At 34.3% G+C, this 23,543-nt stretch overlaps 1 protein-coding gene across 12 annotated transcripts in view; it reads right to left on the bottom strand.

Moving 5' to 3' along the window:
* Positions 1-23,543, bottom strand: part of nrcama (neuronal cell adhesion molecule a) — a 59,842-nt gene that overhangs the window by 26,729 nt on the left and 9,570 nt on the right. For 11 of the 12 annotated variants that reach the window (XM_058773294.1, XM_058773299.1, XM_058773291.1 and 8 more), the window contains exon 2: positions 10,995-11,066. The gene's annotated coding sequence lies outside the window, so the exon portion shown is untranslated. Of the gene's footprint in view, positions 1-10,994; positions 11,067-13,480; positions 13,762-23,543 lie in introns of all 12 variants that reach the window. The other variant, XM_058773288.1, reaches the window with a different exon arrangement.

The following is a 23,543-nucleotide window of genomic DNA, read 5'->3' on the forward strand; positions in this document are numbered from 1 at the left end:
AAGAATCTGTGAAAAAACATAGTAGACACCGGCATCTGTGCCTTTTAAAATGAGAGTATGAGTTGTAACAAAGACCAAGTCTAGATTCATGTCTGTGCTGTCATATGGTGGAGATGTGCAGTCATGTAGTCTGTCTAAATTACAAATTTGCATAGCACAAACATCGATTCTAATCATTGCATGTTCAACATATTTTCTCTGGCAATAATGCATGATTTATGACTGAATGAATTAACCAACAGATGTTGTCCCCGAATTCAGGCTATTAACATTCATGGTCAAATTAGCTGAATAAAGACAAACTAATGAAAAATTCAATTACGTCTCTTCATTTTTACATAAATTTTCATAATAGGTCTCAGATTTGTTATTTTTATTCCTTTGGCCTCAAGCCACTTTTGTTGATTAGGAAAGTGTGTGAGGCGGGGGAAAAAGATTTGAAAATATTATACGTTTGCTCAAAAAAAAAAACCTATATATATATATATATATATGTATATTTATATAATATTATTATTTTTAACATAATAATATTACATTTTTATATAATAATTTTAAATATGAATATTTATTTATTTTAATTTAAATAATAAAAGATTGTTTGCTTTAAATGCTGGCCCCTTGGCATAATTAGATTTCCCAACAGCTCAAAAGGATGCTTTGGGTAACATCCTGGTCTCACAGAACTGAAAAAAACTGTGATTTGGTTACTGCTGAGTCATTCGTATCATGACAGAATCAGCAGAGATGGAGGAGAGATGCTGGTCAGCATAGGTGATCTGATACAGGCCGCTATTCATTCTCTGATTGGCTGGATGAAGGACTAAAGGCACAGGCATCTGCCTAAATCATGGATCTCAATCTGGGACAGCCGGGCTGCTGAGGCCCCTTTTCTGGATCAACTTGGCTAATGGCCTCTTTATTGGATGAAGGCCACCCTGGATGGACAAAAAAGATAAACACACTAAAGGGAATATGTGTCACATGCTCTAAGACGCCAAAGTCAACCCTTTTATTAACAATTTCCCATATATTTCTAAATGTATATGCAAATATTTTATATTTAGAGACTTTATTCGCATAACTTGAATTATTATCCTTAAGTCATTATGCAGATTCACTTTCAGCAAGAGAAAAGTTGCCACAGGCTTATCCAAAACCAGTCTATTTTAGTATTCATCTCAGCATAATCCCTGCATAAATTGAGAAGAATATATGCAAATGAATGACATCATTTACATATGAATGGACTTCTACTGTAAAAAGTGAACAGAGACCATACCGTACAATCAAAAGACTTCATTCTTATGGATTTGTTTTGACCACATCCTTCTGCTGCCTTTTGTGGGCTTGGCTAACATGTTGTTTGTGTTGACAAGTGGTTATTCTCTTTCACGAGAAGAGAGATCAGAAGTCCTTGTTGCCAAACTAACCTTTTCGTATTTGAGTTTATTTCTAGCTATTTAAACTACCTATTAAACAAACCTTTTGTCTGTTACCATACCATAGCTAAGAATGTTTGCTTTTTATACTGAAACTTCTATTAGTTCTAAGTCAGAATACTGTATACGTCAATCCCTTTAATGAAACTTTCATCTATCACATGTGAATACAAGGCCATAGAAGTGTGAGAACCATCAACAGAATATCCATCAGGTCAGGGAGGGTCTTTCTGAGTGTTTGTTCTGAATAGGGCTGGATATTACCACGATAACGAGGCTCAAAATAAACTCTGAAGGTATTAAATATTGCAGACATATCGCACATATTATATACTGATCCACTGATCCACAAAATCTGCTCAGATTTTAAAAGTTGTGTAGTGTATTCCACCCTTAAGCCAGTGGTTATAAAACAAAGCAAAGCAAAGCAAAGCAAAACAACAAAACCAAACAAAACAAAGCAAAACAAAACAAAATGCAAACAAACAAACAAAAAACAATGTTATCTTTTTTTATAATAGCCATTTCAGTCTATTCAGCTTATATCAAATTAGTAATTCTTGTTTACTTATATACAGTACAATAAACAATTTTCGTACATATGCACTGTAAACGTATGTAATATATAACAGTTTTTGGGGGGGGGGGTGGATTCTGTTATTTTTTTCCGTTTAAATTTTTCTGGACTCCTTTTTAATGGTTAAATAAAATTTTATTAATCAAAAAGCATGTCTAGCTAATTAAAATCATGAAACTTGAACAATTTAACATCAATTTATTAAAATGTTAACAAAAATTACATGTTTAGGGCCCTATGAAATGTTTTATTTTTTCCAACATTATGTTTTATTGTTACCAAGTTTTGGATGTCTAATTATTTGAAAGCATAAAAACAAATTTAATTTATTCTTACAATAGATTTTTTTTTCCTCGGAAATTCTGTGTTGAGTATTGCAATTTTAAGGCATAAAACATTAATTTAATTTATCTTTTAATTAATGAATATTAAACAAATTTAATTTTTTGGAAAATAAAGGGGATTTAATATTACAATTAAAAACATTGTATGATTATCCCTTAAAAATAAGGTTTTAATAATTTTAGTAGTAGCCTATTACATACATTCTACTGAACAATAATATTGTTGGCTATTTTTGCCGCAATGACTTCAAGGTAAACCAAACTTTTATTGTGACGGGTTGCCGTGAATACCTTTACATTTCTGTGTGTATATGATATAATGAGGATAGTTTTACTCAAATGAAACGGTCAAATGCTCATGAAGTGAGTCTCGGAGCAGTTCTGGAGATGTTGTTCATGTATTTATGTCCTCATTAGTGAGACGGCAGACGCTAATATCACCGCAAGCATCACGCGCGCTTCAGTACAAGTAGTAAACAAAACCCGTCTGCGCCATTCATAACACAGAGACACGCAGAATTCATATTTAAATAGTCTTTTTGCGACTTAATATTTATAAATACGAGTGGGAGTGTGCTCACTTGTGTGTGCGCGTACATTTGTGTGTGTGTGTGTGTGTGTGTGTGTGTGTGTGCAGTGGCGACTCCAGGATCTTTTTGTTGGGGGTGCTAAGGGGGGGCTTAACAGTTCAGAGGGGATGCTAAAAAACTAATTGAATTGATAGAACGTAATGAACACCTAACTTTAACTATCAGCTTTTTATATACAGCAGCTTTGAAAAAGGCATATTTAACTTTTTTCCTGAGGTTAAACTTCTCATATGCCACTGTTATTAGTCATATAACTTCTAATGCCAACTGCCAAATATGACACTTACAAAGAAAAATAATTTATGAACGAATATAGAAAAGAGAGAAAGTTGGGATTTTTTTCTTTTTTCATTGTTTCATTTATTTATTTAAGTTATCTTTATTTATTTATTTATTTGGGGGTTTTTACACATATCTAGTGATTTTTGTCTGACCATCAAGTGTCAGTCACTCAATGCCAACTGTTAGGAAAACATGGTAAATTCTAACCATTTAGCCTATAATAGATAGTGCCGACAATTCATAAAACTATTTCCACACGAGCACACATTGTGGGTGATAACCTCCCCGTGCTGATTTGCATCGTAGCATGTGTAGATGATAGCCAGAGATATTGTCAAAAGCATCAAAAATTGGCAATATTAAGAGGATTTAACATTTCCAATTAATGTAGGCCTGTTACATAAAGGATAATAAAGTAGGCTAGCTTACTCCTCATTGAAAATGTTTTTAAAAAGGGTTTTTTTTCTAAAACAGGTCTATTAATTTATACAATGATTTATGGGCCTATAATTATTATTACGTATTAACACTGCAGTCATCAATCAAAATTCAGAGCAGCTTTATTTCATGTACCGATTTTGAAAAACAACCTGTTTAACGCAAAATACGTTTCTTCTCATGTTTTTCACTAACAGTCACAAGAGAAATATTAAGGGAATCATTTAAGACAGTTATATACCGTTTTCAGCATATGCTGAAGTAGATTTGTCTCTCGTTGTCTTGAGAGAATATGCACCGTTAATGCAGCGTTAACCGTCAGTTGTTTTACTTTCACTTTCTCTATAGTGAATTGACTGACGTTCACCGTCTTGCGCAAAGTTTGCGCGTTGCTTGCTTGAGTTGCTTGACCCCTCCCCCATATTATCAATCGTTTATAGGCCACATATTAGGCACTTTTTTTTAGGTTTTTAATGTTTATTTTTCAATGTTAATGAGAGTGACACCGAGAGTTAAAAAAAACAGGAAAATCATTTGGAAATCCTTGGGGGGCCTGTGCCTGGGTTAAGCAAGTTTCAATGGGGCTATAACCCCGTCAAGCCCCGCCCTAGTGCCACCACTGTGTGTGTGTGTGTGTGTGTGTGTGTGCATCGGGGCTGAACTCCGCTGTGCGTGATACAGAGAGCGCGACCATGACATGCCGTCGTGTAAATAAGATAAATAATATAAATAATATAAGGCTATTTAGTTTGTTTAATAAAAGAACAAGGTATTGAGCTGTTCTGTATGAAAGGTAACTTTAAATGACTTCTGTTGTGATATGGCACTATAGAGAAAATAAAATAAAATAAGATGTACTTATTAGGGCACCCCAACGGCACCCCCCAACCCCCTAATATAATGGCAGGGGAAACACTGTATAATGTATGTCATATGTAATATGTGATGAAATCACTCTAAGCCAGTGGTTCTCAAACAAAACAAAAACAAAACAAATAAACACAAAACAAAAAAGCTAATTTCAGCTTTTTTATAGTAATTTCAGCCAATTCAGTTTATATCAAATGAATAATTCTTGTTTACTTATATACAATAAACACTTTTGGTACATATGCACTGTGAACATATGTATTCTGTAATGTATATCATATGTAATGTGATGTAAACAATCTAAGCCAGTGGTTCTTAAACAAAATAATTACAAATAAACACAAAACTAAAAACACACACACAAACAAAACGCAAAAAAAGCAATTTCAGCCAATTCAGCTTATATCAAATGAAGAATTCCTGTTTACTTGTGTACAAAAAACTATTTCGGTAATAGTTTGGGTTGCAACATAAAACTTTTCATAATAAGTTGACCTCAGGGAAAACATGAAAGCTAAAAATATTGATTAAAAAATATCTTGCCCTTTTAAAAGGAATTTAATTGGCAAGATTAAGTATTGTATTTGTAAGCTCTCTCTTTTGTAGTTGAAGAATGTACTCTCAGAAAGAGTACATGGGAAACTTATTTCCTCTGATAGTACAAGTTCTTCTCAACAGCTCCTTCACTCTGAAGAAGACCTGAGTCAAGAGAGCGAGCCGGGCTGCTAATTTAACGATCACTCCGTGTCCAGGGCAACACACTTATTACACACACATGCCTATTATAAGAAACACAAAACGCAGCCAAACCCATCCATCTTTTTAATGTAAATCCAAGGAGAGGACACTACTGAGAGAAGCCTCTCAACAGCTCTCCGCTGTCATTGAAGACTGAAAAGAACGAACCGCTCTTTACTTTAGCAGAGGACGCCTTCAGGCCAAATGAGAGGGGACATGATTAAATGTCTCTTTTCACACCAAAGTCTGAAGCCCTTGAAGAGGGAATTAGATAAAACTGTGGAAAAACAGATGATACGGCAGCTTTATGCTAAACACTCTTGCAGTTTTAGGGTTAATGTTTGTTTACAAGCTCATATCTGTTCTCTAGACAATATACTGTTTTGTTTTGCATTTTAATTCATAAAGTACCTCTGGGCCAATCGAATCCCTGTTTACTCAAATGTTTTATGAAATGCATTGCTTTGACTCATTTGCAAGAGCACAAATGAATCAATGAGTCAAGGAAATTGATTCAATTATCTGTCTGAACGAACTGAGCTGGCTTCACAGCATGGATTTCATTATAGATGTTAACACAAATTTGTCTTCTGAAAGTCACTGGTTGCACAGTCTAAGCTCATAAGCATTTGACTGTATTTGTTGAACTGCTCCGTTAGCAGTTTATCTAGCCATTACCCTGTTTTTGTGCTTGAAAACCAACAAATGATGTTTTCGGAAGCAAGATAATGCTAAAGCACAGCTCGCTTTGTTTCAGAAGGTCACTGGCTGGAGTTAGCATAGTGTTACTATGTAAATAAATGAGCTAAGTTCATTTAACATGGCGCTGGTGTGAGGTTATCTACAGCTAAAGGGTCATTCGTTCTTGCAGCGACAGCAGAACGAGAGAGCATTCTTTCTCTCCTGAGCTTTGGGAAGTTGCTGATTGTCAGCAAGCTCCTGTCTGGCAACTCACGAACTGTATTGTTGCTTTATGCTGTTTATAGTTCAGTTAAGCTGAAAATACAGTGTGACCCGAACCACTCAGAGCAGAACTATTCACTTTGGGCATAAATAGCACACTCTAAAATCGCAATGTGGAAACTTGGGAAAATTTGTGCAGATCTCAGATTTAGAAGCAGTTTTCACAATGTATATTTCACAACTCATACTTGTGATGTTTTTAAGAGTTAAATATTTCAGGGTATGAAATAAAATAAAATAATAAAACAAAACAATAACTAAAAAAAGTTTTTTATTAAGTCATAATTCCAGATAAAATACCAGATTTTGATGCACGATTCGCAATGCATTTACAAAATGCAGTAACAAAACAACACCTATCAATATATCAGACCCTTAGATGCTTCAATGAAAATACTTTTTCAGTAATGTTTTTAAGAGATAAATATTTCACGGAATTAAAAAATAAAATAAAATAAGTTAGCTTTAAATCTGAATTTTGCAATTCAGTTGACTCATACTTGTGATGTGTTCCACAGTATAAAATAAAATAATAAATTAAAAAAGTTATTTATTAAGTCATAATACAAATTTTGCATTAAATTTCAGATAAAATTGCAGATTTTGATGCACATACATTTACAAAATGCAGTAACAAAACAACATCTATCAATCTATCAGACCTTTAACTGCTTCAATGAAAATACTTTATATACTTAGAAGCTCATGGGAAATATAGTCTAGAGCAATCAAAGCCTCCTGTTAGGGTCTGCTTTTCAAGTTTCTCATTCCGGTAAATACCAATCATTGTTATCGACACAGAGCTCAGGAGAATATGGAGCACACAAAGGCTAAAATTACTGTTTAAGAAGTACAAAAGGTTATTGTGCAATTTTCTACTGTAATGTTGCAAAAAATCTGTATATAATTAAAAATACTGAAGATAGAGACTGAGCTCTCAGAAACTACTACAAACCATTAATTATTTAAAAAGCAGCCGGGAATGTTCAGAAATGACTCAGTGGTTTCTGAAGGTTGCGACTCGCGAGTCATAATTCTGACTTCATTCCTGCAGATTTTTTCCCAGACCACATGTGTAACAGGGGGACGTTATGTTTTATTCAACACTGGTTGTAAAGAGCTCTCAAATGTCAATCTGTTGATCAGACTATATAATCTGCCTCAGTGCTCAGTATAAAATCTATACTCTCTTTCCATCAGCAATGAGAGACTGAGGGGGTGGGACATGTGTTTCATAAAAGATCTCCTCTAAGAGAGGCCACAACACGGTAAACCAGGCTTATTTGTATTCTGGACAAACACAGTGAGGGTGAGAGGTATCTCAATGACCAGACATGATGACTCTAGAAAAATGACAGAGGTCACAGCAGCAAGAGAAGTATTTCTAGTGTTCCAGCATGGTTTGAATGTCAATTATTGTTGCTATGATTGTTTGAATTTAGAACTGAGTTTTTTTACATTAAGATACTTTAACAATATGTCACTAAAATAGTATGAATTTTATTTTTGTTTATATCAAATTTATAAATAAATAAAATAAATTGTATAAATAACAAATACATGTCCCTGTGCATAACCATGTTAGGAACGATTTTTTAACATATTTACTGTTCTATTTCAGAATACAGGAGGAAAGAAATAATAACCAGTTCTTATGTATTATATTTTTAAGTATAACAAATTTTTTTCATTTAAAACTCATTTAAAAACAAAAAAGTAACAATTCTGTTTATTCTGTTTACATTTATTATTATTATTATTATTATTATTTTTAAGTATGTTGCCAAAGTAGTACCAATTTTGTTTTTGTTTATTTTAAGTACTACATTTATTTTAAGTACTACATGTATTAATTAAATAAATAAATAAATTAAAATTATTTATAAATAAATTAATGAATTTACTTTCTATTTTTATGCATTGTTCTGTGAAATCTCTTTCACAATTTATTTTAGAGAATACAGGAGGAAAGGATCAAGAACCGGTTCTAATTTATTTATTTGTTTATTTAAGATTTTAAAAATATGTTACCAAAGTAGTACTGATTTTGTTTTTGTTTATAATATATCACACTTTATTTTTTAAATATTACAAGTATTGTTTAAATAAATAAATACTGTTTTGACACATTTACTTTTCTTTTTTGATTACACTGCATTTTTGATTCTATAAAATCTCTTTTCACAATTTATTTTCCAGAATATGGAGGAAAGGATCAAGAACGGGTTCTTAATAATGCATTTTTTTGTAAATTAAGATCATTTTAAAATATGTTTCCAAAACAGCACCAGTTCAATTTTTGTTTATAATATATACCATACTTATTTTTAAATATTACATGCATTATTTAAATGAATGAATGAAAATTTTTTAACACGTTTACTATTCTATTTCTACGCTTTGTTCTATAAAATCTCTTTTCACAGTTTATTTTAGCTAATACCGGAGGAAAGGATGGGTTGGCACACTACTCTCTCTGTTCCATCTGTTCGGCGCTCAGATAAACTGTGGTCATCTGTCCACATGCTGTATGTGGGTGAACAGGAGCTTTTACAGTATGTGCTGATATCACTACCATTACACGGTTCAAAATGTGCTGTGATGTAACACTTGTCATGTCATCTAATCCCTTTGTGAAAGCAAGAACAGAATTTCCAGGAAACAGGCTTACATTTAACTGTAGTCATAAAGCCAGAGTTCAAATCTGCATCACAGACAGATTAAAGAGACAGTTCACCAAAAAAATTAAAATGAAAACTGGGATGTAACACAAAAGACACATTGACTATGTGTCAATTGTGTTTATGATGCTTGAGGTAATCATCCACTGAAAATCTGGAGGTCACCATTCACTTTAATGGAAAAAAAACAGCATGCACATTCAACTGAAGAAAGTCATTCAGATTTTAAATCACATGAGGGTGAGCAAATGAGCCAAAAATGAAAAATCTGCCATCAACTATGCTTTTAAGTCAAACCAAAAGGCTTATAAAGAAGAATCATCATGGAAATATGTTGCAAAATGTGTCTCAGTCCACACAAACAAACCAAAGAAAGTTGACAACATTATACGTCACAAAAACAACTTCCCAGCAGCAGCAGCATGCATCATGCTCACAAGATCACTGTCTATTTCTGTCTGCTCTTTCCTCCTAAACACAGCTGAGCTCTGAAGCACCCCGTCTGTATATCTGCTCTAACGGGGCCAGACGCTCTCAGTAACGTCTAAGCACAGCAGGGATCATCATTAGGGAAGAATCACATTCAGTCCATTCATTTCAAGTTAAATCTTTAGAACACATAGTTTTCATCATAGTATCAGCATGTAAAACATGTAGTTCAACACATCACATGCACTTCACTGCTTTTGAACCACTATCACTTGCATTCCTATAGAACAAGAAATCAAGTATGCAATGTGTGTGTGTTTTAATACATTAGTCTTGGCTGGAATATGAAGGATTCTGGATAATCTCAAAAGAAGTGACTAATTAAAATGTAGCTTGAAAAGTTTGCATTTTACACTTAAAGATGAAGATGTCTTCACCTTCAAGATTTATCACTTTTTATTCTACCGATTCATCATTTTTCCACAGAACCAGAGATGTTTTCCCTGAATTAAATCAGATTAGATTATATAAGGTTTTATTGATCGATTGGATTTTTTGTAGGTAGTGTCTCACTTGTTGCCTAACACTGCTGACAACCAGTTTGTGCCCTCAGAGGCTAAATCGAACACTTTGGATGACAGAACAACGTATGCTGCTTCAATTGTAGATTCAGCACATTTACGGATCAGCACTTTCAAGTTTTTTTTCCCTACAATGTGTACATTTGATTGTGTTTTAGTGTACTTTACACTTTCAGCTACTATGCTGAAACTGAATCTCCTCTTTCCTTATATCTATTACATCTAAAAATGAGTTAAAAGGATAGTTTACACAAAAAATGTTTTTCCAAACCAAGTCCGTATGACTTACTTTCTTAAATAGAACGCAGAATGAGAAATCTTGAAGAATGCTGTCGAAAATAGGTTTGGATCAACATGATTACTGAATTTTGATTTTTGGATTAACTATTCCTTTAAATCAGAGATGTCCAAACCAGGGTCCATGGGACCAAAGTTGGCCCGTGATGACCTTTAATGCTATAACACAAGAGAAGGGGAAAAAAGAAGACATGCCATTGAAACATATATGAATTTTGAAATATAAGTGAATTTGACTAAAATGAATTTAAATGAGTTTTTTTTTTTATATATATATAATACATTTAAATGTAATACTGTTGGATATAATGCCCACAGTCCTCAATCAGGTATGATTTTTTTTGGCCCTTCATATTAAAACGTTTGGCCTCCTCTGTTTTAAATCATTTCTTTACAAAATCCATTTTAATTTAGAATACAAGACATAGTAAATAAACGATCAAAGATTACGAACACAACTGCACTAGTCAAACCTCAAACCAGACACATTTCCCAGCTTTCAACATGATAACAATCTGTCAGCACACATCGGTGTGTGCAAGCAGCCAAAATTCGATTTCAGTAGCAGCTTTTTAGTTCATCTTGGTGAAGTGAAGAGAGATATGCAAGTCATAAATCATAAAATCACATCACTCATTCCTTTTCATCTTTTTTTCTTTTTATGCCTCTGCTCTGTTCCTCTCTCTGTCTGGGACGAAACTGCCACTGAATCACAATGAATACATCAAAAAGTCAGTGGGAATCAAACAAAAAGCATCTTACCTGTTTCGACTGTATGAAAGAGTGGATCCTCTGGTTCCAACCAGATGTCAGCAGCTCAGAATAGTGTGGATGCTGTAAAAAAACAAAAAAACAATGCCATCGTTACAAGAGGAGATGACAAAGCGAGTGACTGAAGTTTGTGCTAATCTGAGGACCACTGAAGGACATTATAATTAAAGGACAAAGGCTTCACAGTTCACAGATGCACCAAAAAGTGGGTACATTACAATAAAAAAGACAAAAAAACACACATTTGTTATTTCAAAGCCCACTGGGATTTCTAAACATTATTGGCTCTGTGCAAACACAAAGCCATGCTGTATATCAGCAGAAAGAGTGACAGAGGGACCTGCTTTCAACGGCACCCCTACATCACACGTGCTGGTTCATGGTCGCGCATATATTAGCGTTTTCCCTCGAGAGGCACGCATTCATTTCACATTAACAGAAACACGGCCGCTGACACAGCCTCCCCCCCCGGCATCTTTTGATGGGAGACGGGCCACAAAGACGCTGTGAGGCAGAGCCGCGTCGCTTTACTGCATTGTTTTCTCGAAATTTGAGGCAAACTGAGGAAACCTCCAGCCTCTAGTGAAGCTGTCACACACAGCTGCTGTCTCACAGAGACCAGAAAGAGGGAGACTGAGAGAGAGAGAGAAAGAGGCAATAAAACAACAACAAAAAATTCACACCAACTACCTCCCACCTCTCAGAGCTGACCTGAGGTGTTGTCATGGAGACAGGCCACATGCCGGCACGATGGGGTGAGAAAGAGAAAGAGAGAGAGAGATGAAGGGGGTTCTGAGAGAATAAAATATGTGATGCTGCATTATCAAAAATCTATCCACTCAATTCTTTTTTCATCCATCTGTTTCTTTTTCAAGCATTCACCCATTTATCCATCCATCCAGCCAGCTATTTCTATTTTCATCCATTTATCCATCTATCAATTTAATTTTTCATTTATCCATCCATTTATCCCTTCATCGATCCATTTCTTTTTCATCTATCCATCCATCCATTCATCCATTTATCCATCCATCCATTTCTATTTGCATCCATCTGTCTATTTCTATTTTCATCCATCAATCAATCAATCAATCAATCAATCCATCCACGTCTTTTTAATCTATTCATTCATTCATCCTTCCATACATTTCTTTTTTCATCCATTCATCTATTTCTCAATTTCTTTCATCCATTTATATATTCATCCATGTATCCATTCATCCATTTCTTTTTCATCCATCCATCCATTCATCCAACATCCATTTATCCATCCATCCATCCATTCATTTATCTATTGATCTATTTCTTTTTTCATCCATCCATCCACCCATCCCTACATTTCATCCATTCACACATTCATCCATCCATTCATTTCTTTTTCATCCATCCATCCATCTATTGATCTATTTCTTTTTTCATACATTCATCTATACATTTATCCATTGCTTTTTCATCCATCTATCCATCCTTAAATTTCTTTTTCATCCATTTACATATTCATCTATTTTTCCATCCATTCATCCAACATCCATCCATCCATCCATCCATCCATCCAGCCAACTATCCATTAATTTATCTAATGATCTATTTTTTTCATACATTCATCCATCCATTTCTCTTTTCTTACATCCATCATCTATTAATTTATCTATCCATTCAGTATACAAATTTTTGTATACTGATCAGTAAATAAATACCCTATCACCTACATCAACATACATGACTATATCTATATATCTACTTAAATATATCAAAGTCTCTTTAAGAAAAGTCATGTCACTCGGCGGCCACTCCTATCTCTTTGAATGTGGAAACATCAAATTCTCCAAAGCTGTTCACTAAGCTTAAGATTAAATTTCATATTTGAAATCACCAAAGAAATCTGACAACAACTGATTTCTGACTTTACTGATTAACGATTGGCTCTTTCATTCAGAAGGCGGGGCTTCCTGTGATTGAGTAGCCATATTGAGCGTTGCATTTTTCCCCATTCAAAACTATATGAGTGACACGTCTTGGGTATTCTGTAGTCTTTGAATATATTAAGCATACCACAGATTGGCAGATAAAACATTAAAAGGTTTCTCCCATCAACTCAATACATGCTGCCATGTTGTAGTTGTGCACCTAGTACAGACATCCCATCAGCAGACACTATGATTTCCGAATAAACAAATCAGCGCACACAAAGACAAATCGGACTGGTTTTAACAGGTAAGATGATACCAGGTGTGTACCGCGCTTTGGACAAAATGTTGTTTGTTCTAAGGAACTATAGTCACAAAACCCGAGTCAAAGAATTGAAAGGAAATAGTTCACCCTGGAGGTGTAACTTTGACCCACAGGGTGTGAGAAATGCAAACATTACCCTAATAAATACCAAAAAAAAAACTCAAGATCAAATCACAGAGAACAAAACAAAGTGTCATTCTGGGTAAAAAAAATCATGTTATTTTTAACAGCTAGAACACTATTACCTTAATACTGCAGTGAGTCAACAGCAGTCCTTTCCTGGTCACGGTGTGTATCAAGTGTGTATCTCGCTAACCATTCTCTGTGGCTCGTGCAGCATGTGTGTGGCCGGTGAACGCTCTGACAGGCATCTGCCTCACATACACACATACGCGGCCGCTCGACTCTCCCTGGCATCCACCCCCATGTGCCTGCCTCCTAACTCGGTGAGATTAACACACCCCTTTGTCACCGTACAAAGGGGGTTAATGCATTTCCTGGAGCAAACCAAAAGAATCCGTAGGGACTGAGGGATGGAGAAAGCAAAAAAGAGAGGTAGAGAAACAAAAGATACGGAGAAAAAGATATACTGTATAGTGATATTTGTACATTTAAAGAGCTATCGATACACATCAGGTTCGTTTAGCAGGTCTGTTTGTTCTGTCAAGTGCTTGCTTGAACATTTCCCTTAATGGAACAGAATCACAGATGTGCTGGAGATCCCAATTAACCCCTAAGAGTGTGAAATGACTGTCAAATATAAAAGCTGTGCAGAGCTTCAACACTTAACTGACAAAAGCATCAATCGTCATCAGTGGGGATTTCTTTAAGACTGCAAGGGATTCAGCCGTTTTGAAAGAATCATTTGAATGACTCAGTGATTCAATCACGAACTTCTGTCACCTGCTGGCCGTTTTTAAGTTTCCCGTCTAAAAGTAGGCATATTACATTATTTTCCTACATATTTCTATATTCAGAATTTTGTATTTAAAACATTAATCTCATAACTTTATTTATGCAATTATAAATCAAGTCTAAATGAATAAATGCCACATCTAAATGTCACTTCATGCAGCTTCTGTGCATTATTCAGTGCTAAGATGAGTTTTGTTTAGATCATTTCATGGATAACAATAGCCAGTCATTCATTCACATTAATTAAGTATTAAGAGAATAATATTGTCTGTTTTCACTTACATCTATTTATTAAATTCTGATTCATTTTGTAGAATTGAATTATAAATTAAGCTGGTATAGTATCGTAAGACATTTTTATGGTATTGTGACAACATACACCACATTCCTTGTTTCAGTTTAACCTAATTCCCACATTTCCTCCGTCGAGTTTAATATCTTTTTTTTAGATTGTTTGTTCATTCATTCATTCATACAGTAGGCTAGTGTCACTGGAAAAGACGCCTAGTTGGTACAACAGGGTCACAGAGCATTTTCTTGAAAAGGAACGTAGGGCAGAATTTACGTTTAAATAAATGGACAATTTTTATGATGTAGGCCGAAAATGAGCTTCCCCTCTTTGAAAGACCAGCAGCCGCCACTGATTGTCATTGACTGAGGATCGCGTGGAGAAAGACTGAGCACAGATTTCAGAACCACCAGAAACCTCAAGACGGTCCTGAATAAGAATAGGTATCTGTCTCGGATAAACACATTTAGACTTTATTGTTCTCTATACGGTCTTCAATAAAAGTCATATTATAAAAGCAGAGCTCTATGGCAACTAAATCATTTATCCTAATGTAGCTAGATGTGATTTTACAGCCCTCTGAGCTCACAAAACAGCCTTCAATGTTGACATAATGACTCATATAATGTCATATAATGGTCATTTTAAAGGTTCAGAGCATCTGTTTACATGAAGTCAACATGTATTCTCGTTTGAAGCCCATATTTCTTCTGTAATATGACTTATTTTTGAGCAACACACATATTCAAAGAGCAAAACTGTATAGGACAGGACTTAATTTTACCCATCAGGATGGCAATGATTAAATGGCTTTTAGGCTGTTGACTAAAATGTGAAAAACGAAAACAATTTCAGAGGATTAAGTAATATTTTGATGAAGTATGTTAAGGCTTTTTACATTTAGAATAAATCATGCACAATATGTATTGCTGTGCACAGTATATATCAAAGAACATGTACTAAGAAAGTAGAGTCCATTTTTAATCAATTTTGATATTAAATTATAATTTAATATATTTGACCTTGCTGCAGTACTCAAATAAATGTATTTCTTTTTACTTTATTTGTCCTGTCAGTTTCAGAACAATAAAATAAAATGCAAATGAAGACATTTTCTCTGAGAAAAATTAAACAATGGCCATTACAAACCTCTTATCATCAAGAGGATAGGCATGATGAAAAGCATTTTATAAAATGGTGACAACAGTAATATAATTTTAAAAAATAATTAATCAGAATAAACAATTCTGCCCTGAAGTAATATAGTTCTAATAGGCTGACAGCGGTTGCCAAGCAATGTAGCAACTTGGCTCATTATTCTAGACATCAACTGATATGCGGTCGCAAGTGTGTGTATGTGTGTGTGTGTGTGTGTGTGTGTGTGTCTGAGCACATACAATCAGAATGTACCATATAATAAAAAGTGATCTTAAAACTGGATATTGAAATATTGTATGTGACATATACCAGTTTGTACTTTCCCGTGCCTCCCTGTATTGTATATTTTTGTGAGCATGAACAGATATATCTCAGTAACCTAAAGGTAATACCCGTATCCAATAACGAATTTGCCTTTTTACCATACTGTGGCTTTTCGAGTATCATATGAGTGAGGACATGTAGATATAGTCTAGAGTATATATGAACAGAGAGAAAAGCACTGATTACTTTCCCCAGCTCTCAGCTTTAATTTACCCTGTCTGAGTGTTAACATCCGTCAGACTGGGGTCCCTCACATCCACAACACACGCACACAAATGGCCGAATAGACTGAGCGCTGGAGAGCTGCACAAAAGGGCATGGAGAGGCCTTTTCACACAGCAGATTTAGCACACACCAGCTGGGCTTTCAGCACAGAGACGAGTCGCCACTGAACTCTCTGTCATTTCCACTTCAACTCTGAGTTACACAGTTATCCACACTAGCAGACAATACGCCAACATAATTCCCACCAGACTTCCAACAGCACAAGAAAGGAAACAAAAGACATGCTTTTCTTTTTAACTTTTTAAGTTCATAATCCACTTGATCTTGTTTAGGATCACATATTTGATTTTTATACTTTATATAAACAAAAAATATATTATATAGATGAATGGGTGGATAGATAATAGATGATGATTAAAAAAGAAAAGTTGTATTTTGTAATAAAAATTAAAAAAATTAAAAAATATATATATAAGAACTGTGGCAACGTCTCCAAGATGCTTCAAGAAACCTACCTGCAAAGCTACAGTACAGTTAAAAGTTTTAGGCACTTGTGTAAAAAATGCTGTAAAATGAGGATGGGGTCAAAAATAATGTCATAAATAGATTTTCTTTATCAATTAACTTCTATTAACTAAATTAAATCAACATTTGGTGTGACCATGCTTTGCTTTTAAAACAGCTTTTGCCCTAGGTGTACTTGCGCATAGTTTTTACAGGTAGCTTTCCTGAAGCATCTTGGAGACGTTGCCACAGTTCTTCTGGATTTAGTCTGTCTCAGTTTGTTCTGTTTCTTCACGTCATTCCAGACAGACTGGATGATGATCAGATCAGATCTCTGTGTGGAGCACTGGCTGTTGTCAGACTCCTTGTGCAAACAAAAATCTCACTGGATTATTACAATTAATGGCAAAATTAATGTTTGGAAATGTAAACGGATATTTCCTACTGATACACTACAACAAAAGATAGAATTTTTTAGCTGGTGAAAATACTAGTGTTCTGGTCATTTTGGCCACCACTGTATTACAATGTATAAAAATATTTTCATAGTAATATATTTTATATTTAAGTAGTGAGTTGTATTGGCATTATGAAGAAGACAGAGGAACAAAAGAGAAAGCAAAAGGAAGTGAACTAGAACTGTTGGCATGATGCCCCCAGGGGAGGCCACACATCGCAATAAGACACTGTTATTTGATTTTTATGTTAATGACGTGGTTTGAGCAAAGGCCACATGCCAAGAGAGAGATGGAATGGCTGTAGGGTTCCACACACGACCACACGGTTCTTAAATGTCTATTGGAATCATCTCGATACAAAATAAGAAGTGGTGTAAAATTACATTTTAAAGGTATCAAAATTTCTGATGCACTATAGCATTACTACACTCATTTGAAAAAAACAAAAACAAACACTTGCCAAATAAATATGTTTAAAAATTATAATTATGTTCATTTAAAAAAAACGCAGTAAAAATTTAAATCAATCATTAATATATATATTAATATATAAATTTGGCCTTTATATCGCTGCACAAATTAGCATTTTAGATGTACATATTCATCTCATTGAGCGGCCGCGGTGCATTATAAAAGTAGTCCAAAAAACTGCAACGCACGGCTCTGTAATTTTTCCCGTGACTGTATTTTCAAAATAGCCCAGTTGTGCCGCGACCCTGGCAACACTGGTTCACTGTACCCTCATCACACAATGATAGATGACCTTCCGCGCTGCGATGATGGGAAGAAGTTGGGGTCAAACCTTATCAAACGATTAATTTGCGTAAAAAAAAATATTAACGTGTTAAAATATTTCGATTAATCGCATGCGTTAACACATTAACGTTGACAGCCCTAATATATATATATATATATATATATATATACACACACACAGTATATATATAGTTCGGGGTGGGCAATATGGTAAAAATAACATATCACGTTTTTTTTTTTTTGAAATATCACGATTCACGATTTTATCACGTTTCTTTGTCATGTTGGTTTTACTATTTTGCAAGTTGTCTGAGCATTACAGCCAAACTACTTTCCCTATTATGAAGACAAAGCCTTTCAAGGTAACAATATATAAAAAAAGAATGGCGGATATTTAGGCCAAAGTGGGTGAAGATAAAAATCTTTGTCATTATTTTATCTTAGTTATTAAAAAATAAGAACAAAGATACACATTGCAAATACACATAATATACAAATAAAGCAAACAGTGCTTAATTTTCAGGTACAATAGGTGTATTTAGCAGGAGCATTCAAGAAACTGAATGAACAAATATAAAAATAAAACACTATATAGATTGATTTCTCTTAAAGAAACTGTATTAAAGTGTTTTAGCCAAGAGCAGTGAATGATTTTTCTCTGTTTTGTTTTTTTTTATTAACATTTAAAGGAATAGTTCACCCGAAAAAAAAAAAATTGTCATCAGTAGGCTGCATGTTTAATACTGTCCCTTTAAGACTTGCACGCATCTAATATACAGGCACGCATCCGTTTTTCTCTCAACTGTTTACTTTCATTTTAGACATAACCAACTGAGTCTATATGTAAACCTTGTGTGTTTTGACAGTATTAGCGTAAAAGTTAACGTAGTTCAGTCATCAAGCTCTGTTTAACAGTAACCGTTTTACAGTAACGTTATATTGAGACGGAGGCGCCAGCACTGCAGCTGATAGAATGTGCGCTGTAGCACGATACTACGATATTTCTTCAAAAGCAGACCGTGGAGACATTTTTATCGTCCACTATCAAAAAACATCATATCTCACACCCCTAATATATATATATATATATATATATATAAATATTCTTTAATGATTTAATTTAGTTTATATACACACACACACACACAAACACAAAACAATTATATTTTAATTTTTTTAAATAATTTATTTATTTTCTTAAACAATCAATTTTACTTTAATATATTATTTATGTTTTATCAAATAATATTTAAATGAAATAGTATAGAAATGTCATAATGGCTATTAAATCAATTTTGAAAAGGTTTTTCTCTTTCAATACGAATTTCCTGTGTTTTAACTGCTTATTCAGGCACACCGTGTATGAAAGCTCTCACAACTCATTTTACCCGCTGATGACTTATGTGCCTTGCATTTTATTGATCCGCCTGTTTATATAAAGGCCACAGTTCTCAAAAACAGTCAATAAAACAGCATTCAGCCCTCTCCGATAAGGTCAGCATATATTGGCCATATTTTCTGCACAAAGCGCTCATTACCACGCTGAATCCTATTCGTTCTGTAATCAACATTTCTCTAGGGTTTATAAAACACACAGTAAACAACGATGGCAGAGATAAACTCTTATCTCAGAACAGCCACATAACTCAGTCTCTCTTTCAAGCTCCCGATCACACAACATCACCATAGAGACTTAACCAGGCAACGAGGCCTGGCGATGGTGGGGCCACCCCGGCGACCCCGACCCACCAGACATTAAGCCAGCACTCCGGAGAGAAACTAATCTTGTGTAACATACAATGAGCGAGCACCGAAAGAACAAACCAAAGCAAAGAAGCAGACACAGAGGGAGAGTTGGCTGAGTGAAAGCTAATGAGAAACGTATTCTTCAAAAGAAAACACGACAAGCTGGTGGTAATAAAAAAAAGAGAGCGGGGAGAACTGGGGAACTACAGGGCCGTATTTCACTCTGAGGGGAGCTTTACGTCGATGGATGAGAAAGGAGAGGGTCAGGAAAGGCTTCTGTGATGGCTATTATTAGCTTCACTATAGAGGGAACAGACTTCTCCTTAAGCTAGTAACTCAGCTGATTGAGAAATCTTCTCAGAGCGACTCCCTGAGGCCCGTGAATCACACTGGACACACTCGCCCTGCGGACAGCCGACTGAACAGAAGCAAAGTCAAGAAAAGATGTCAGCTGAGAGAGAAATTTGAACATATCTCTATTCAGCGAGCATCCAATGTGACATTCTGATTTTTATTATTGTTTTTACTTTTTTTATTGCAGTTGATATTATTACATGGCTTCCTGGAAAAATTTATATTTGATTTCTGTCCCTTTCAGAATACATAATACAATAAATTAATATAAATAAATGATTTTATTTTATAAAAAAAAATAATAATTATTTAAATTTAAAAAAAAAACAAGTAAAGTTTATATTTGAGTTCAAGATACTTAAAATAACATAAAATAACAATAATTGTAATAAAATAACCACTAAAGTTTATATTTGTTCACTGCCTCTTTCAGAATACTTAATAGGCTATAACATAATATAAATAAATTGGGTAACACTTTATTTTAAGGTCTCTTAACTAGTTGCTAATTAGCATGCATATTAATAGAATATTAGCCATTTATTAGTAGTAATTAAGCACATATTAATGCCTTATTCTACTTATTCTACTTAACTATCTTACTAACTATTAATAAGCAGCAAATTAGGAATTTATTGAGGGAAAAGTTGTAGTTAATAGTTAATAAGTGTTCCCTATTCTAAAGTGTTACCATAAATTGTTTTATTTTGTTAAAAATATAAAATAACCACTAAAGTATATACCCTTTCAGAACACAAAAAATATAATAAAATAACACACAAAAACAATTTTATTTTATTAATATATTTAAATTAACCAGTAAAGTTTATATTTGACTGCTGGACAGGCCCTTTCAGAATACATTATAACTAGTGCTAGTGCTGGGCGGTATGACCAAAAATGTATATCACGGTATTTTTCAAAATTATATCGGTTTCACGGTATATGAAGGTATTTATTTTTTTCATGCATGATCGGGTGTTAACCACATTTTCTACTGATTGAGAGAGGAAAAACTGCAGTAGATTGACTTAGAATGCCCTATTTTACTGTCATGATGAGCGAATATTGTAGAAAAATTCCACACTAAATAGTGACTAAACACGACCCATTAATACATGTTAACCAGGAGTCATTCTCATTTATAATCGCGACATCGTCTGATAAAATCAACATGCATCTAACGTTATACTAAAGAGCGGCTATGCGGTGGTTTTGGCTATATTACTTTTTTGTCTCATGCAACGCACTGCCTGCGTCTGAGTAAACAAAAAAAAAAAAAGTGCATAATATTAACAGACGAACTATGCTCATATTTATAATTCCAAACAGTCGCGGTACGGCCAAATGAATGCGGTGCTTCTCTGCCGCTCGCTGCACAGAACAGACGCAGAGAGACGCGACGCTGCGCTGGGAGTCAGATCTCACACTCGCGGGGCAGCACTGGCGACATCTTCCAACTGAACCATAGCTAAGGTTTATCCAAAACATTCGCTAGGTTTGTCAGTTTGTATATTCTATGGAAAAAAAGCCGCTAAAAGGGTCTGAAAGTTGCTAAATATAGTGCTAAAGTCACGCTCGTGTGTGAGACGCGGGAGCTGGTGGCGGTGCGCGGTGGATATTGTGGATGAGTTCTTCTGTGTCATCACGTTCTACTAGTTCTACAGCTTCAGAACACGCTTAGTAACACATACAGCTGTGTTCTTGCCACAATGCAATAGTGAAAAGAGACGCCTCTCAAACAGTGTGTCGTGTTCCGAACGTTATTTAAATAACACTGGTATTGCGGTATTTTAAAAATTCATATCATAAGAAAAATAAACACCGGTATTCGGTATGAACCGGTATACCGCCCAGCACTAACTAGTGCTGTCAAATGATTAATCGTGATTAATCTCATCCAAAATAAAACTTTTTGTTTAAATTATATATGTGTGTGTAGGCCTACTGTGTAAATTTATTATGTATACATAAATCCACACACATACAGCATATATTTAGAAAATATTTACATGTATTTATATGTATATATTTATATTCATATAAATTATATAATAACATAAATATATATATTATGTGTGTATTTATATATACATAATAAATATACACAGCACACACACATATATTATGTAAACAAAAACTTTTATTTTGAATGCGATTAATGGCGATTAATCATTTGACAGCACTAATTATAACATAATATAATAAAATAATATAAATTAATTACTTTATTTTGTTAATTTAAAAAAATTTACGTAAATAAAACATGCACTACAGTTTATAGTTGACCACTGTCCCATTCCAAATACATAATAATGTAGTAAAATGATATAAAGAAATGATTTTATTTTATAAATAATATAAAATAAAATAACTCACAATGCTGTATATTTGACCGCTGTCCCTTTCTAAATACATAATAAAATAATATAATAAAACAACATATTTTTATTCTATTTAAAATAAAATAATATAAAAACTAAAATAAAATCAAATGGACAACCCTGTTTATTGACTGATAGTAAATTAGCCCTTATTTACACACCATATAAAGTTTGGTGCAATTGCACAGACTTTTTAAAACAAGGACTAGGTTTGTGTACCAACTAATGAAACAGCAATGATCATCTTGATAGCCAAACGTTTCAAAACGGAACTATATAACACAAACACAAAGCAAAAAAAAAAGAGTATTTACATACATTTAAATGTTTAAAAAACAACGTCATTTTAATATTCAACAAGAAGAGATGCATTGCAGATTATCAAACACTTTTAAATTTGCCTACATTTTCTTGATGAAAACACGCACACAGTGCTTTCAAAAATCCAATTCACCATATTCCTTACCTGATTTCAAATTGATCCATCATGAAATGCTCCGTCAGAAGTAACTCTAGCATGTAAGCACTCTGAAAACCTGAAAACCTCTGCATTTATAATGTTTCACCTCAGTGCCCTGCAGTGACAGTCCCAAGAGGAGATTTTCTATGACGACTTACAGCTGACAATAAATAACAGGAATACCTTAATTCCATACAGTGACTGTGAGAGTGTGGAGGTCCTGAATAATATTATTATCCAAAGAGCAGAACCCCATTATTGCAGGATCACACTGTTACCTGCCAGATAATTGAATAAAATTACAATATTCCAGAGAAAAATGAGTTAAAACAGCATGTGCTGAGCAGACCAACACATTCTATTATCTTAGAAGGTCACAGCATAGGCGCTATTAAAATAAACACCTCCATATCCAGGAGGTTTACTTACGATCTGAAAGAGTCAACTGTATTTGGCCTCTACCTGACAAAATGACAAAAGCGATTGTCCACAACAGAGCAGCATATTAGAGCCCCATTTGGCCTTATTTGTAAGCAGTCAGGCTTGAGCAGGCAGCAATGTCATTTCCATGCACATGTCCAGAGCGCCCGTCTGTGTCTCTGCCGCCTCTGGTAGCAACAGTCACTCAGAGCGCATATGCAAAATGAATCTGAGTCTTGATTTCCATTATACAAAGTGGTATTACTAAACCATGAGTGACCTGCATTCAAATTCACGTTTGCCATGTGGACTGTA

Source organism: Onychostoma macrolepis, chromosome 04 (genome assembly GCF_012432095.1).
Source record: "Onychostoma macrolepis isolate SWU-2019 chromosome 04, ASM1243209v1, whole genome shotgun sequence".
In the NCBI taxonomy this organism is placed as follows: domain Eukaryota; kingdom Metazoa; phylum Chordata; class Actinopteri; order Cypriniformes; family Cyprinidae; genus Onychostoma; species Onychostoma macrolepis.